At 38.1% G+C, this 16,214-nt stretch overlaps 1 long non-coding RNA gene across 1 annotated transcript in view; it reads right to left on the minus strand.

The window, feature by feature from the left end:
• Positions 1-655: 655 nt before the first annotated feature.
• The window catches only part of LOC123594780, a 33,073-nt gene continuing 17,514 nt past the window's right edge, over positions 656-16,214 (minus strand). Inside the window, exons 2-3 of the long non-coding RNA XR_006710874.1 lie at positions 4,943-5,055; positions 656-743 (exon numbers count right to left, since the gene is read on the minus strand). This is a non-coding gene — a long non-coding RNA (uncharacterized LOC123594780). The remainder of the gene's footprint in view (positions 744-4,942; positions 5,056-16,214) is intronic.

The raw sequence follows: 16,214 nt of genomic DNA on the forward strand, positions 1-16,214 counted from the left end.
TCCTCTTTCCCCCTACAATGGAAAACCTACCTCCTCTTTATGGCTAACACAAATCCTACCTAGTCCATAGAGCTTTCCCCCCACCCCTGCAGTCCTCAGTGGCCTCTCTTCAAATTGCAACTGCACCATGATAGGGAATAAAGAAAACATTCGTGGGAATCGCAATCCATGGGTTAAAAATGGTATCTTTCGGGGCGCCTGGGTGGCTCAGTCGGTTAAACGTCCGACTTCGGCTCAGGTCATGATCTTGCGGTTTGTGAGTTCGAGCCCGCGTCGGGCTCTGTGCCGACAGCTCGGAGCCTACAGCCTGCTTCCGATTCTGTGTCTCCCTCTCTCTCTGCCCCTCCCCTGTTTACGCTCTGTCTCTCAATAATAAATAAACGTTAAAAAAAATTTTTTTAATGATATATTTCTGAGAAACCTCAGTTTCATTACTTTCACCAACTCTAACATTCATGGTAACTTTAATGAAATCATCAAGATAATCCCTATCCCCTTCCAATGATAAAATTGAGAGCCATATAATCATTTACGGTGAAAAGATCTATTTGAAACCGAACTAACCAAAACCCTTAATTAAGTAGAGTTCTTTTACATACAACTTTTAAAATAACGAGGCAAAGCAAACAAAAAATAAAGCTAATTCGACTTTTAGTTACCTTCCAGGGCGTGTCTCAGCCTCATGCCCAACATCTGTTCCATCCATTCTTGGAGACATTTCACTGATTCCTGAGATGATGAGCCTGCAAATCGACACAAGTAAAGATGCTCACTAGATTCTACTTGCTAAGGCAGGAAAGTAGACTCAGACTAAAAAAATTTCCAAGAACATGAGGAAAACCAAAATAGGATTGTACTTCACCCAGGCAATCAAGACAGACTATTTAAAAGAAAGTGTAAAGTCCTCAAAGACAAGGACCAAGTCTTAATCTTCTTTGTCTCCCTCCCATACAGTTGACTCTCAGGAAAGTTGTCCACATGGAGCATTTCACTAGAAATCCCCCGATCCACAGCTTTTCGACAGACCAATTTGGATGTTTTATTTAAAATTTCCTCAAAGGCTGAAAATATCTGCTGTGAATATTCAATGTAACGGCTTCATTTACATTGATCTTTTAGAGGTCTGCTTTGTTTGTTTGTTTTCATAATCTCTTCTTCTTGTCCTCTCTCTTATTGGCAGGCTTTGTTTTCTTTTCCAGAGGCCTACTGAGGATGGCACACTTTCAGTAATGTTCCATTTTCTACTTGTTTTTAAATCAACCATATGTGCCTCCATTAAGAAGTGAAGCTCCGATGATGCTGGTTTCCCTCTTTAAGAGTTCTGTTCTAAAGAAGAATAAGAAACCTCGCTCATAGATCCAGGACTCTCCTAAGAATAGAGATCCTCTCTGTGCTCCTTCTCCAAAATTTCACCAGGCAGAAGCCCCGGTCTGGAATGCCTTTACATTAATCAGCTTTCCCGGCAGCATAATGATGCTGGAAATTAGGAAAGCAACGGAGGATTCTTAGTCGGATTTAATAGGCTTGGGCACTTTGCTAACACACTGCAGTGGATCAATTGAAGTTAATTATTATACAAGATTAAACCCCAAGTAACTACAGTACATCAAACCAATGCAAAAAGCTCTGGCTCAGGAAGGAGAAAAAACAAACATGAATTCTAGAGGCAAGACTTTTCCATCCCGTTCTTAACTCACTACATTTTGCATATAAACATAATAGACTAATACAATATGAAATAGAGCATATTAAATTCTAAGAGTGAGATATAAACTTCACCGACTGTCTCTATGGAATACTTAACCTGGGGACCTAAAGGAATGGCTGTGAATTTTCTTAACGTTTCTATTTATTTTTGGATAGTTGATTTGTCTTCTACTGCTTGCCCAGATTTACATTTCTACCCACCGGGGACTCAACCTTTTATGATCATTGACCATTGCAAGAAAAAGAAGTATCTGAAGAAGCCACAAAAGCAAATAAATGGGATTTCACATTTATTCACTGCCTGAGTCACTTCAAGGAAGCATGGCTAAGCCTGGAATAGGTGCTTAATAAATAATTCTTGTATGAGAGTTATTTAGGTTCTTTAGGGACCTAACTGGGAGAGACAAAGGAACATACTAGGAGGGAGAAAACAATGACAAGGCACACTGATGCTAATTCATGGTCATTAAGTGATAGTAATATACCTTGTTGGCAGGATGTTTTTTTAAGTATCACCCATTTCTTCCTGACAGTTCCTTTTTCTTGCCCTTCCCCTCACTGAACAGCTAAACAGTTCTGTGCTCATTTGCTTTGGCAGACAGCAGAAATGGTGTAAAGCAGTGGGGAGCAAGAGGCATCTCATTCTTGGCATTTGGGTTTCAAAAGCCTAGCAAAGGGCTCACAACGCAAATAATGCTAGTGAAAAAGTAAAAATTTCCCCAACCATCCCCCACCAGACCAGGAAAAGATTTCCTAGGATGAGAGAATTAAGAAAAGGTAGAGAGGAAGCAATGAGAATATAGATGTCAAGTGTTCCAAGAGAAGGGGCCAGAAATAAAAAGCCACATAGGTTTTTGGTTTCTAAGATATAGGGAATTTAGACCCCATTTTCAGATGAAGCCTTTGGGAGACAATAAGATACATGAGGGACAAGTAGCTCTTAAACATGTCTCAGCAGAAGGGGACTTAGCCTCACTGCACTTTACTACACCTTGTTGTAGAGCAGAAACAGCTGACTGATTTCCGAGAGCACAAGAGTGACATGGAAGTAGCATTGAAAAACAATCAACCTAGGGGCACCGGGTGGCTCAGTTGGTTAAGCGTCTGACTTTGGCTCAAGTCATGATCTCACGGTTCATGAGTTTGAGCCCTCAGGCTCTCTGTTATCAGCACAGAACCTGTTTTGGATCCTTTGTCCACCCCCCTCCCATCTCTTTCTGCCCCTCCCCCACTGGCACTCTCTGTCTCTCAAAAAGAAATAAACATTAAAAAAAACCAATCAACCTAAGGGAGCCATGAAGAGCAAGGATCATCCCTCCTGGTGGTGTTTATGAACCACTGATGTAGGCTCAGATGAGGCATGGGTATCTCAATAGATACTTACATGGGCAGAATTTATTGAAGATACAACATATCCTCCCAATATCTTGGCAGTACGTGAGTTCTCCATCTAGCCCTCAATAACTTAAACACAACCCAAGTCAAGAAGTGTGAAATGCCCAGACTGACTACAATTAAGTTTCCAAACTCTGTTGGCATGAAACTTTCAAGTTGAAATTTATTAGAAAAAGAGTTTCATTTTTTCATACACATGGGTTTATGGACTGAGATTCATGCCGATATATCTGTAAGCATATATCCAACAAAATACACGCTAAAGAAGTGTTAAAATAGGGATGGACAAGTTATTCAATAAACATTGATTCACTGGTCACTGTGGCTTTGATTAGGAGGTGGTAAGAAAAATATAATGGCAGGGGTATGTGGTAGAAATTCACAGAACCCCAACTGAAGTGTTGGAATTTTAAGGTCCGAACACGGTAGTAGACCAGGAGACAGATAAGAAACTGGCATGGAAAGAAAATGACATTCACCTAGTTATTTAACTTTGCATGAAAATATTGGCTCTCAAACTTTAGTGCAAATATGAGCCAACTTTGATGGATTTTCTTTTTCACAATACATACACAATGGCCTCAGTACCAGATTTTGATTCCATGGATATAGAGCAAGAGTCAGCACACTTGTGCCATAAAGGTCCAGACAGTAAATGTTTTAGGATCTCCTGGACACGTGGACTCTGTCACAACTATCCAATTCTGCACTGTGGTGCAAAAGCAGCCACAGACTATACATACATGAAAAGATATATCTGTGTTCCGATAAACTTCTATTTACAAAAATAGGTGGCAGCTTGCATTTGGCCCACAGGCCACAGTTTTCTGACCCCTGTTCTCAAACAAGTCCTGAAGCCTATAATTTTTTAAAGTTCTACAAGTGATTCAAATCACAATTTTCCAGAAAGCTTCGATTTTTATACAAATACATTATTTATGCGGGGTCACATATTAATATTTTAGGTATCCTTATCAAAGTTTTATTTAATTAAAAAAAACAGGAAATTGGGGCAAAAGATACATGGGTCTCATTTATGAATGGCTACATAAAAGTTATACAAAAACCCTAAATTAAATATTATCAGCTAGAAACCTCTAGTACAGAAAAAGAATAAGCTATCATAATTAAGTAGAACTAATGCTGGGAATAGAAAAACATTACATACCCTTGAATCCAATGATTTCATTTCTAAGAATCATACAGATACATGTTAAGAGATTTAGGTAGGAAAAGTATTTACTCACTGCAGCATTGTTCGTAATAGCAACAGAGGGAAAACCATATAAAGGTCTATTAACAGGAGACTGGTTGATACTACATGCTTAAATATGCATAGAATGTCTCTAGAAGAGTATACAGGGAACTAGCAACAAGTGGCTTCTTCTAGAGAGAGGAACTGGTTGACTAAGAAATAGGGCTAAAGGGGGGCGCCTGGGTAGTTCACTCGGTTAAGCATCTGACTCTTGATTTTGCCTCAGGTCACGGCCTCATGGTTTGTGAGTTTGAGCCCAGCATCAGGCTCTGTGCTGACAGCGCAGAGCCTGCTTGGGATTCTTGGGATTCTCTCTGCTTGGGATTCTCTCTCTCTGCTTGGGATTCTCTCTCTCTCTCCCTCCCTTTCTCTCTGCCCCTCCCCCCCCACTCTCAAAATAAATAAATAAACATTTTTAAAGTTTTTTAAAAATATAAGGCAAAAGGGAGACTTGATGTATATATTTTGGGGCTTTAGGGGGTTATATAATGTGCAAATGCAACATATTCAAATGAGTAATTATTATAATTTTAAAATTACATTGCATTAATTGATTCATTTAGCAAACCCTTATTGGCCTCTTACCTCAGGGTAGAACAATAAACATAGATATCTGGCAGAGGAAACAACCAAGCAAACAATCTGGAAAACGGTGGCTTCAGTGTCCAGGTGCAACCACCAAAAATTGGTTGAATTGTCTTGAGAGAGGAGACAGAAGCATATAATCAGTATTTATTTATATGCCCCCAAAGTGATTCTAATATCTAGAATAACATAGCTAATATATTTGAGAGCTAATTAGTTTAAATAAGTATAGGCTGATGGTGAAAAAACCTAGAGAAAATCTTAATTGCATCTGAGAATGCCACATCTCCTGAGGACATAAAAAGTTCATGATGTCATTTTCAGAATAAAGGAGGGATCAAGAAATGAGTGAATGTCATTGACCAGTTCTTCCACCTTCTAGAGTAATCCAGTGAGCATAATTCCTCATCCTGGCCCCAGGCATTCCAGGAGAGCAATAGCTCCAATGCTCCCATTTTATCTACTTTCCTACTTGCACCCAAAGGAGAATGAGAAGAGAACCCCATCCCACACCCACACCCCATAGAAAGGTTCTATTTTTTTCTTTGACTTACTAAGGGACTACTGTAATAAAAATGCTAACTCTGTCTTCCAACACCTTCTGGGTCACTATTGCCTGAAACCCCTAACAAGCTGACTTATACGTGTGCCGAATGAACCCACCCATGAGCAAACATTGAAAGTTCACAATCCAGGGGTGCCTAGGTGGCTCAGTTGGTTGAGTGTCTGACTCTTGATTTCTGCTCAGGTCATGATCTTACAGTTGTGGGATCAAGTGCCACGTCAGGCTACGCACTGAGTGTGGGGCCTGCTTGGGATTCTCTCTCTCTCTCTCTCTCTCTCTCTCTCTCTCTCTCTCTCTCCCTTTGCCCAGCACATGCATGCACTCTCTCTCTGTCTCTGTCTCTCTGTCTCTGTCTCTAAAATAAAGAAAAAAAAAAGTAAATTCACAATGCAGCTAAGGCGACTCAGCAACTTGAGGGAACAGCCAAGATGAACAACCAGGATTTGTGGCTTGTTTTCTTTTCTCTTTTCAAATTTTTATTTAAATTCTAGTTATTTAACATACTGTGACTGTTATTGAGGCAGACATAATTATAAGGGAAAGAAGAGAGCTTTCAAGGAAAATGGTGAGGACCCTTAAAAAGACATAACTAGAATGCAAAACAGGGGAGTCCAGAAAACATTTTTTTACAGTTTAAAAAATCAGTAATGAAAATGGCAAATAGAATGGCCAATGCTTAAAATTGGAAGATAAAATAAAAGATCTTTTAACACACACAGAGAAATACATTAAATGGGATTTATTAATGAAAAGATAAGACATATTGAAAGTAGTTCCAGAAAACGAACCACTAAATAATAGTTGTATAGGAAGAGAAAAAAAATAGATGGAAATCAATGATCAAAGAAACAAAAAAACAAAATTTCTGTCAACTAGAAAGACTTTAGATTTCAGATTAAAAGTGATCCCCAGGGACCCCTGGGTAGCTCAGTTGGTTGAGCATCTGACTCTTGATTTGGACTCAGGTCATGATCCCAGGGTCGTGGGATCAAGCCCTGCATTGGGCTCATCATTGAGCATGGAGTCTGTTTGAGATTCTCTCTCTCTCTCTCTCTCTCTCCCCCCCTCTCTCCCCGTCACCCTTTCTCCCTGTCTTTCTCCCTTGCTCATCTTCTCTAAAATTAAAAAAAAGGGATCCCCAAATCTCATGACCTGTTAATGAAAAAAAACATGCACACCTAGAAAGCCTATAGAAACATCTAAGCTACAAAGAAAGTAAAATCTTAGAGACACCAAGATAAATAAAACAGGTTGTTAATAACTAAAAGAGAATTTGACTAGCATTAAACTTCTTTTCTTCACCATTGGAAGTTAGAGGACATTGAAGCAATATGTATATATTCTGGAGAGTAAACAGACTTATTCAAAGTAATATTCATATGTGAGAGCAAAAAAAATCATGAACATAAGAAAATTCAGAAAGTATACCACTGTTGGTACAGCCACAGGGAAATCAGTACGGAGGTTCCTCAAAAATTAAAAATAGAAATACCATATGATCCAATAATTTACTATTGGATATTTACCCAAAGAAAACAAAAACACTAATTCAAAAAGATACATGCATCCTATGTTACTGCAGCATTATTTACAGTAGTCAAGATATGGAAGCAACCTAAGTGTCCATCAACAAATGAATGGATAAGGAAGATGCTGTGTGTGTGTGTGTGTGTGTGTGTGTGTGTGTATACATACATCCACAATGATAAAAAAAAGAATGCGATTAAGCCACCTGAGACAACATGAATGGACTAGAGGTCAGACTGTAAAAGACAAATAACATATGATTTCACTCATAAGTGGAATAAAAAAAAATGAATGAACAAAAAGCAGAATCAGACCTGAGGGAGTGGGGGTGGGCAAAATGAGTGAAGGGGAGAGAGAGATACAGGCTTCCAGTTATGGAATGAATAATTCACAGGAATAAAAGGCACAGCATAAGGAATACAGTCGATATTGTAATGGCACTGTAATGGCACTGTGTGTCAACCACACTAAAAAAATATTAAGCCAGTAATAGCATACATGGTACAAAACTAACAAATCATAAGGGGCATCTGGGTGGCTCAGTCATGATCAGTTAAGCATCCAACTCTGGATTTTGGCTCAGGTCATGATCTCACAGTTCCTTTGATTGAGCTCCACACTATTAATGCGGAGCCTGCTTAGGATTCTCTCTCTCCCCCTCTGTCTGCCCCTCTCTCTCAAAGAAATGAACTTTAAAAAAATCATAAAATGGGGGGGGGGAGTGTACTACTCATATACTCTTTATAAGTAAATTACTCAAAGAAAGACTGTTTCCAAGTGAAAATTATAGAAGATGAAAGAACTCAAGAGGAGGGAAGGTAAAATGTATACAAAAGAGTGGTGAGCCATCCTTGCAAAATGTATTGTTAAAACCTAAATGAATGATAATATGAGCACAAACTGTCGCATAAATGTTAAGAAAGGTGTATTGGACTATAATTTACATTTTGTAAAGTAAAATATATAGTCATATACTGGAAATAAATTATTTTTTTAAACAAAGTTTGGGATTTGGTACAGAAAAGAGGGAGTGAGGCATTTAAACCTTTGTAAGAAATTTCTTTGAACATAGTGGTAAAACATTTTGGGGATTGGAAAACATACCTTATTTGATTCTGTTCTTTTGATAGAAGAATATAGCTTTAAATGCTACAAAAATGTAGAAATATATCACTAGAGAAATAGAGAATTTATGAAATAACATAGGAAAAGAGAGAAATGTTCTCACTCTGAGAAATCTAGATATGACAAAGGATAAATGAGCAAATAATAACAAGAATAGTAAGTAATAAACATAAAATAAGAAAAAAGGAAAAATTTAAACATATCAATTATCCCCCAAAATGGAAATGGATTGAACTCCCTTTAAAAAGATAGAAAGAAAGAAAGAAAGAAAGAAGAAAGAAAGAAAGAAAGAGGAAGGGAGGGAAGGAAGGAAGGAAAAGAAACAAAATGCAAATTAAATTAAGAAATAAATGTTGAAAATAAAGGAATAAGCAAAAATATATTAGGCAAATATTAAAAAGAAAGCAAGAATTGTGATACTGGTACAAGGAAATGAGAATCAAAGCAAAAAGTATTAAATGGCACAAAGAGAAACATTTGGTCATTGACTTATTTATTGAGCATCTACTATGTGTCAAGCATTGTTCTGGATACAAAGAAAAACCAGTGACCAAACAGAATAAAAGAGTTGCATTTGCAGACCTTGCATTATAGTAGCAGAGGATAGATACTAAACAAAAAAAGTAAATTATTTGGTATATTAGATGTGATAAATGCTGTGGAGAGGAAAAACAAGGAGAGAGCAGTGAGAAATACCTTAGGTGAGGTTAGAGAAGCCTATCTAAGAAGGCAACATTTGAGCAAGGACTTAAAACAGGTGTAATGGTAAAAGATACTAAGATACTAAGAAGATGTAAGATATAACTCACAAGTACTTAATGCACCAAACAACATAAGATCAAACGCTCCCAGAATTACAGAGAGAAAGCAATATAACTATATAAAGTGATAAATGTTAATAGATGTCTTTCAGAAAAACTAGTAAGGATAGGAAGGATTTCTGTCCCCTGCAAGGAAAGAATACGCATTTTCTTCTATGGCTATGGAACATTTGTAAAAATCAGTCATGTACTTGACACAAAGAAACCTTAAGAAATTCATAAAGTTTTAAAAAGCCATATTTCCCTAAGAATGGCACAAAAAATTAGAAACAACAGCAAAAATATAACAGTATCTTAAGGATCTGGAAACTGAGAAATGCTTGGATAAAAAGAAGAAATTAAAATAGAAATCATGACTTATCTAAAATGTATCCCCAAAATGTACTTTTCACTTTGTATTAAAAGCTATGGGCAAGCCAGGAACAGAAGGAAACTGTCTCAGTGTAATAAAAGCCATCTATGACAAACTTGTGGCTAACATCATACTCAATGGTGAGAGGCTGAAAGCTTTTCCTTTAAGATCAGGAAACAGGCAAGAAGGCCTGCTTTCACCACTTTCGTTGAGCATAATACTGGTCATGTTAGCCACAGCAAATAGGTTAGTAGAAGTTATTAGGCCATTAGGCTAATTAGGCTATTATTTCTTATTAGAAAAAGAAATAAAAGGCATCCAGATTGGAAAGGAAGAAGTAAAATTATCTCTGCAAATGACATGATCTTACATATACAAAACCTTAAAGGTCCCACGAAGGGAAAAACTACTTGAGCTAATAAATGAATGCAGCAAAGGAGCCAGACACAAAGTCAACACACAAAAATCAGTTGCATTTCAACATACTAACAATAAATGATCTGAAAAGGAAATTAAGAAAACAATTCCATTTACAATAGCATCAGAAAATAAAATACATAGGAGCATCTGGGTGGCTCAATCGGTTGAGCATCTGACTCTAGATTTCAGCTCAGGTCCTTATCTCCTGGTTTGTGAGTTTGAGCCCTTACTGGGTTCTGCACTGGCAGTGTGGAGCCTGCTTGGGATTCTATCTCTCTCTCTTTCTCTCTCTCTCTCCCCCCCCCCACCAGCTCTCTCTCTCTCTCTCTCTCTCTCTCTCTCTCTCTCTGTCTCTAAGTAAATAAATAAAAACTTAACAAAAGAAAGAAAAGAAAATACTTGGAAATTAATTTAACTAAGGAAGTGAAAGGCTAATATGATGAAAACCATAAAACATTGTAAAGTAGACATAAATAAATGGAAGGATGTCCCCATGTTTGTGTACTGGAAGACTTAATATGGTTAAGATGTCAATACGACCCAAAGCAATCTACAGATTCAGTGCAATCTATATCAAAATCTCAACGACATCTTTTTGCAGAAAGAGAAAAATTGATCCTAAAATTTACATGAAATCTCAAGGTACCTGGAATAACCAAAGCAATCTTTTTTTTAACAGTTGGTCAAAAATGGGGATGCCTGGGTGGCTCGGTCAGTTAGGCATCCGACTTCAGCTCGGGTCATGATCTCACAGTCCGTGGGTTCAAGCCCCGCGTCGGGCTCTGTGCTGACGGCTCGGAGCCCAGAGCCCGCTTCGGATTCTGCATCTCCCTCCCTCTCTGTCCCTCCCCTGCTTGTACTCTGGCTCTATTTCTCAAAAATAATTAAATGTTAAAAAAATTTTTTTAAAAACCAGTTGGTCAAAAATGATACCATTTTTACATAAACAAATATGTGTATATAGAGATACATACAAAATCACTGGAAAATGTACACAAGGGTACACCCATGAACAGTAATTTCATATGGGTGATGACAGCAGTACTTTGGAAACTATTAATTGGCTTTATAGAGGTATCATTTACATACAATCAGATACACCCATTTTAAGTATACAGTTCAAATTTTGACAGTTTATACACATTGGTATTCACCACCACAATCAAGAGAAAACATTTGCATCTCCCCCCAAAAGTTTCTTCTCGCCCCTTTTAATCAATTCTACCTCCCACAACTTCCAGCCCCATTCACTGATCTGCTCTTTTGCAGAAGTACTCTGCATTTCTAAATTTTGCTTATCTGTGTATTGTAATATTCTCTAGTAAACATACATCTCTTTTTTTAATACAGAAAAAAAGTGTTTTAAAATTTAAAAATAATTTTAAAACTATGTTAAAAACAGGAAAGAAATGCTAAAAAATTCATCTATGAGATAAAATTATTTCAAATATGACTTATATATTTCTTCCCCATAACATATGTACCAAAGGGTAGGATTTCCATTGTCCTGCTTTGTTCCCTGACTCTAAAGGACCTTCCCCCACCCCCCACTCACCCACACTCCAGTCACTAAGCTGACCCAAAGTTGCTCAGACCAACCCTGTCCCCAAAGTCAACAGCTCCCCACCCTTTCATGAATCAGTAACCTCCAGGGGTTATGACAATCTTCTCACCCAAAATGGAAAAGGGGAGACAGCCCTCTTTTCAGAAGGTTGTAGCTATATGATCAATATAACATTGTGTGTCAACTATACTCAAATAAAAATAAGAAATAAAATAAAATAAATTGTCATGAATTTCATATATCTATAACCAAAGCGATCTCGAAGAAGAACAAAATTGGAGGACTCACACCTCCTGATTTTAAAACTTACTACAAAGCCTCAGAGATGAAAACAGTGTGGTACTGGCATAAACACAGGTTTACAAATCAACAAAATAGAGTACAGAGACCAGACATAAACCTTCGCATATATAGCCAAGTGATTTTTTTGGCAAGGGTGTCAAGACCATTCAATGGGGGAAGGACAGTCTTTTCAGCAAATAGTAATGGATGTTCACATGCAAAAGAATGAACTTGGACCCTTACCTAACACCATACACAATAATCACCTAAAAATGGATCAAAGACTTAAAAGTAAGAGCTAGAACTATGAAACTCTTAGAAGAAAATGTGGAGCAAAAGCTTCATGACATTGGCTTTGGCAATGATTTCTTGGATAGGACACCAAAGGCACACACAAACTGGGTTTCATAAAAACTAAAAACTTTTGTGCATCAAAGGAACTATGGACAAAGTAAACACGCAACCTACAGAATGTGAAAGTCTTTGTAAACCATATATCTAATGAGGGATTAATATTCAGCATATGTGGAGAACTCCTAAAACTCAACGACTGAAAAACAACAACCCAATTCAAAAATGGACAAAGGACTTAAATATTTCTCCCATGATATCTCCCATGATAAAATAATGTCAAGCACACGAAAAGATGCTCAACATCACTAATTATTAGAGAAATACAAATCATAACCACAGTGAGGTACTACCTCACATCCATTAGGATAGTTACTATCAACAAAACAAAAAAAAAGAAAGAAAGAAAAGGGTGGTTCAGTCAGTTAAGCATCCGACTCTTGATTTTGGCTCAGGTCACGATCCCACGGTTCACAGGATCGAGCACTACATCGGGCTCTGTGCCGACCGCACAGAGCCTGCTTGGGATTCTCTCTCTCCCTCACTCTCTGCCCCTCCCCTGCTTGTGCTGTCTCTGTCTCTCTCTAAGCAAATAAATAAACATTTTTTCATTAAAAATAAAATTATCGTATGATCCAGCAAATACACCCAAAAAGTACTGAAGGCAAGGTTTTGGAGAGGTATCTCCACAACAGTGTTCATAGCAACGTTATTCACTATAGCCAAAAGGTAGAAACAACCCAAGTGTCCGTCAACAAATAAATGGACAAAGAAAAGGAGGTATAAATGTATAAACATACAATGGACTATTATTCAGGCTTAAAAAGGAGGGAAATTCTGACACATGCCACAATATGGATGAACCTTGAAGACATTATGCTAGCTGAAGGAAGCATTTCACGAAGACAAATACTGTACAATTCCACTTTTATAAGGTACACAGAGTACTCAAATACATATGCACAGAAAGTAGAGTGGTGGTTGCCAGAGGCTGGGGGAAGGGACTGGAGACTTACAGTTTAATGAGTACAAATTTTCAGTTTTGCAAGATAAAAAGAGTTCTGGAGATAGATGGTGGCGATGGCTGCATAATGATATGAATGTACTTAATACCAATGAAGTGCACACTTCAAAACGGTTAAGGTGGTAAATTGTATGTTACGTGTATTTTACCAGAGTGAAAAAATCTGAAAGATAAAAAAGAACATCAACTAACTATGGGATGTGTATAGAAGACGGGAAACTTCCCAATTTAATTTATAATTTTATAACCTAAATATAAAGCATTATAAACATGCAAAAAAAGAAAACAAGGTGATTTATTCATATAAATATAAAAATTATAAATAAAATAGCAAAAAAAATCCAGCAGTTCATGAAAGATATTAGGAAATCTAACAACGTAATTTGTGTTAAAAAATTTAAAAGAGGGGCCGCTGGCTGACTCAGTCAGTAGAGCATACAAATCTTGATCTTCGGGTCATGAGTTTAAGCCCCACGTTGGGCATGGAGCCTACTTAAAAAAAAAAAAAAAAAAAAAAAACTTAAAAAGAGAAAATCCAATAACAAATATATCAACAAATAATAATTAACATATTAAATTCTGGGGGCACCTGGGTAGTTCAGTCGGTTGAGCGTCCAACTCTTGATTTCCGCTCAGGTCATAATCCTAGGGTCATGGAACCAGCCCTGCCTTGAGCCCATGCTAAGCATGGAGCCTGCTTAAGACTCTCTCTCTCTCTCTCTCTCTCCCTCTGCCCCTTTCCCCTACTCGTGCTGTCTCTCTCTCTAAAATAAAAAAAAAATCAAAATAAGATATTAAATTCTGTAACTATTCCTGATAAAAACTCCAAAAAATAAAAAAAAAGTAGAGATTATGTGGTGTTTCAGAGCAAAAACATTGGAACCTAACTATGTGGGTTTGAATCTCAGCTCCATTACTTCCTAGCTGGAAGTTAACTTTAAAGTGGGAATGATAATAATAGCTGTCTTATGGCTTAATGTATGTATGACACTTAGATGCACACTTGCTCTTCAGAAAGGCAGTTTGATATAGTAGCTGCGTGGATTCAAATCCAAGCTCACCGCTGCGAGCCATGTGACTTTTGGAAAGTTACTTAACCTTCTGTACCTCCGTTTTCCCTTTGCCTACAAAGAGGAATAATAATAAAGCTACATCCGTAAACTGGGAATAATAATAAATTATAGATTTTACAGATTTTTATGAAGATTAAATTAAAGCTAGAAGCACTTAGGCCACTGCCTGGCACATGCTAGGAATTGCTATGGCAACATTCAGCCTTCTGGGGTTACCTCTCCACGGCTCTGATCTCTCTGGCAACCTGCTCACAAATTCCAACCACTTTAGTCGGTCCCAGAATTGTGATCTCTGCCTCTTCTGCCTACCATTCTCTGCTTGGGTTCCGCCATCCTGGGAAACACAGCCAGGGAGAACATTTCCCTCTGGGTAGAAGTTGGACCTGAATCATATACTTCCTGTCTCTCTCAAGGATTGCAGTCCCACCTGGATTACTGTCACATACCTGTCAATAGTTGTTTTACGTATTATAGATCTAAAAAATTTCCAAGCTGTGTATGAAAATCTATAATCTCATTTAATCCTCACGATAGCCACAGGAGATATATATGTCCTAATTACAGAGGAGGAAACTGAATAAGGGAGAGATTAAATAACCTATCCGTGGTTATGAAGCTCGTAAGTGGTGGAGTCAAAATTTGAAACTTGACACTTTTATCCTGGAGCTCAGGCTCTCAACCAGTACACTATACTGCCAACCTGGAAACATTTATTAAAATTAAAATGTGCATAGCTTTTGACTCAGCAATCTCACTTCTGAGAATTTATCCATCAGACATAAATGCACTAGTATATCAAGATATATATGTAAATGTGTTTATTGCAGAATTTGTAATACTTCTAAAAATACTGAAGCCAGTCTAAATCTGATAAGAGACTTTATAAGGGAACGGTTGAATAATTAAAGCGCCTTTGTACATACCATGGAATATTACACGACTATTAAATGAGATTAATATGTATCAAATTGAGGATGTGCAGGACATATTAAAAATGAAAAGCAAATTCCAGAATAATATGCATAGTGTGACTCAGAAATGACTCAGCTAATTTATGGCTCCCGCATAGACCTCTCTCCGGAACTTCAGGCTTCCCACTCAACGTTGCCTCTTAAAGTCTCAAAAGCAGTGCAAATGCAATATGTCCAAATCTGAACTCAGAGTTCTCTATGCCTAAACCGAATTGTTTCCAGTGTCCTCTTTCCTAGTTAATGCATCGTCATACGTCCGGATGTGTGAGCCGGAAGCCCAGGACTTGTGCCTTTGACATCTCCCTCCCACTCGTGTCGTCTTCCCCCCAGCGCACGTTTCCCACACTACACATGTGTCCCACTCATCATCAAGCTCTGTTGATTTTATATCTGCAATCTATTTTCATTGTTTCCAATGCCGCCACTCCCAGGCAAATCGCTAGTGTCTCTCACTTGGATTGCTGCAGTATTCTCTAATCCAAACACAGGTAGCCTCTCCATATCAACTCTAGCCCTCTTTAATTCATCCTCTACCCTGCACTGTGAGAGCAAAGAACTGTGAATTTGGAAAGCTTTTGCCCTCAGCTCTTGATCAGACAAAAACAATGCAGCATTATCATAATCACAGTCTAAAGAATTCAATTGCCTTTTGTTGTGAAAAGTAACAAAAGCTTTAGCATCTGGAAACATTTTGAGTCACCCATGGCCTCCCCTAATACACTGCGCCCTGCGCCACCGCCACCGTGCACAGGAAATGTAACAACAAAGGGCATTTTAAATTCTTCCCAAAGAGATATCCTTTCCCAGGGGAGGAGGGGTATGGAAAGACTTTCTTTCCAGGGAACTCCTCTAGCAACTATGCCCCGTTTATTCTCTCTCCATTTTGGCTACCACCTCGTAAGTTCTGCAGTGGAAAAAAATTCTTCTCGCATTCTACTCACCTTGTATAAATGTATAGCCTGAAAGACCCTAAGAACTCAAAGGCCTCCTCCACTTAGCATGGGCTTCTGACCTGGTTTCTAATTCCAAGTTCTGATTAGAGCCCCAGTATTCCTGCCGGGCTCAGCTCCCTCCCCTGGATCTCCAACCATCGGCAAGGATTCTGCTACCAATTCATGGAGCTCCCAAATGCACCTGTCTGCTGAGCCTTGAGGACCCACTGCCATGTGTCACATCTATCTTTCTGACACACTAACA

Source organism: Leopardus geoffroyi, chromosome X (genome assembly GCF_018350155.1).
Source record: "Leopardus geoffroyi isolate Oge1 chromosome X, O.geoffroyi_Oge1_pat1.0, whole genome shotgun sequence".
Classification (NCBI taxonomy): Eukaryota; Metazoa; Chordata; class Mammalia; order Carnivora; family Felidae; genus Leopardus; species Leopardus geoffroyi.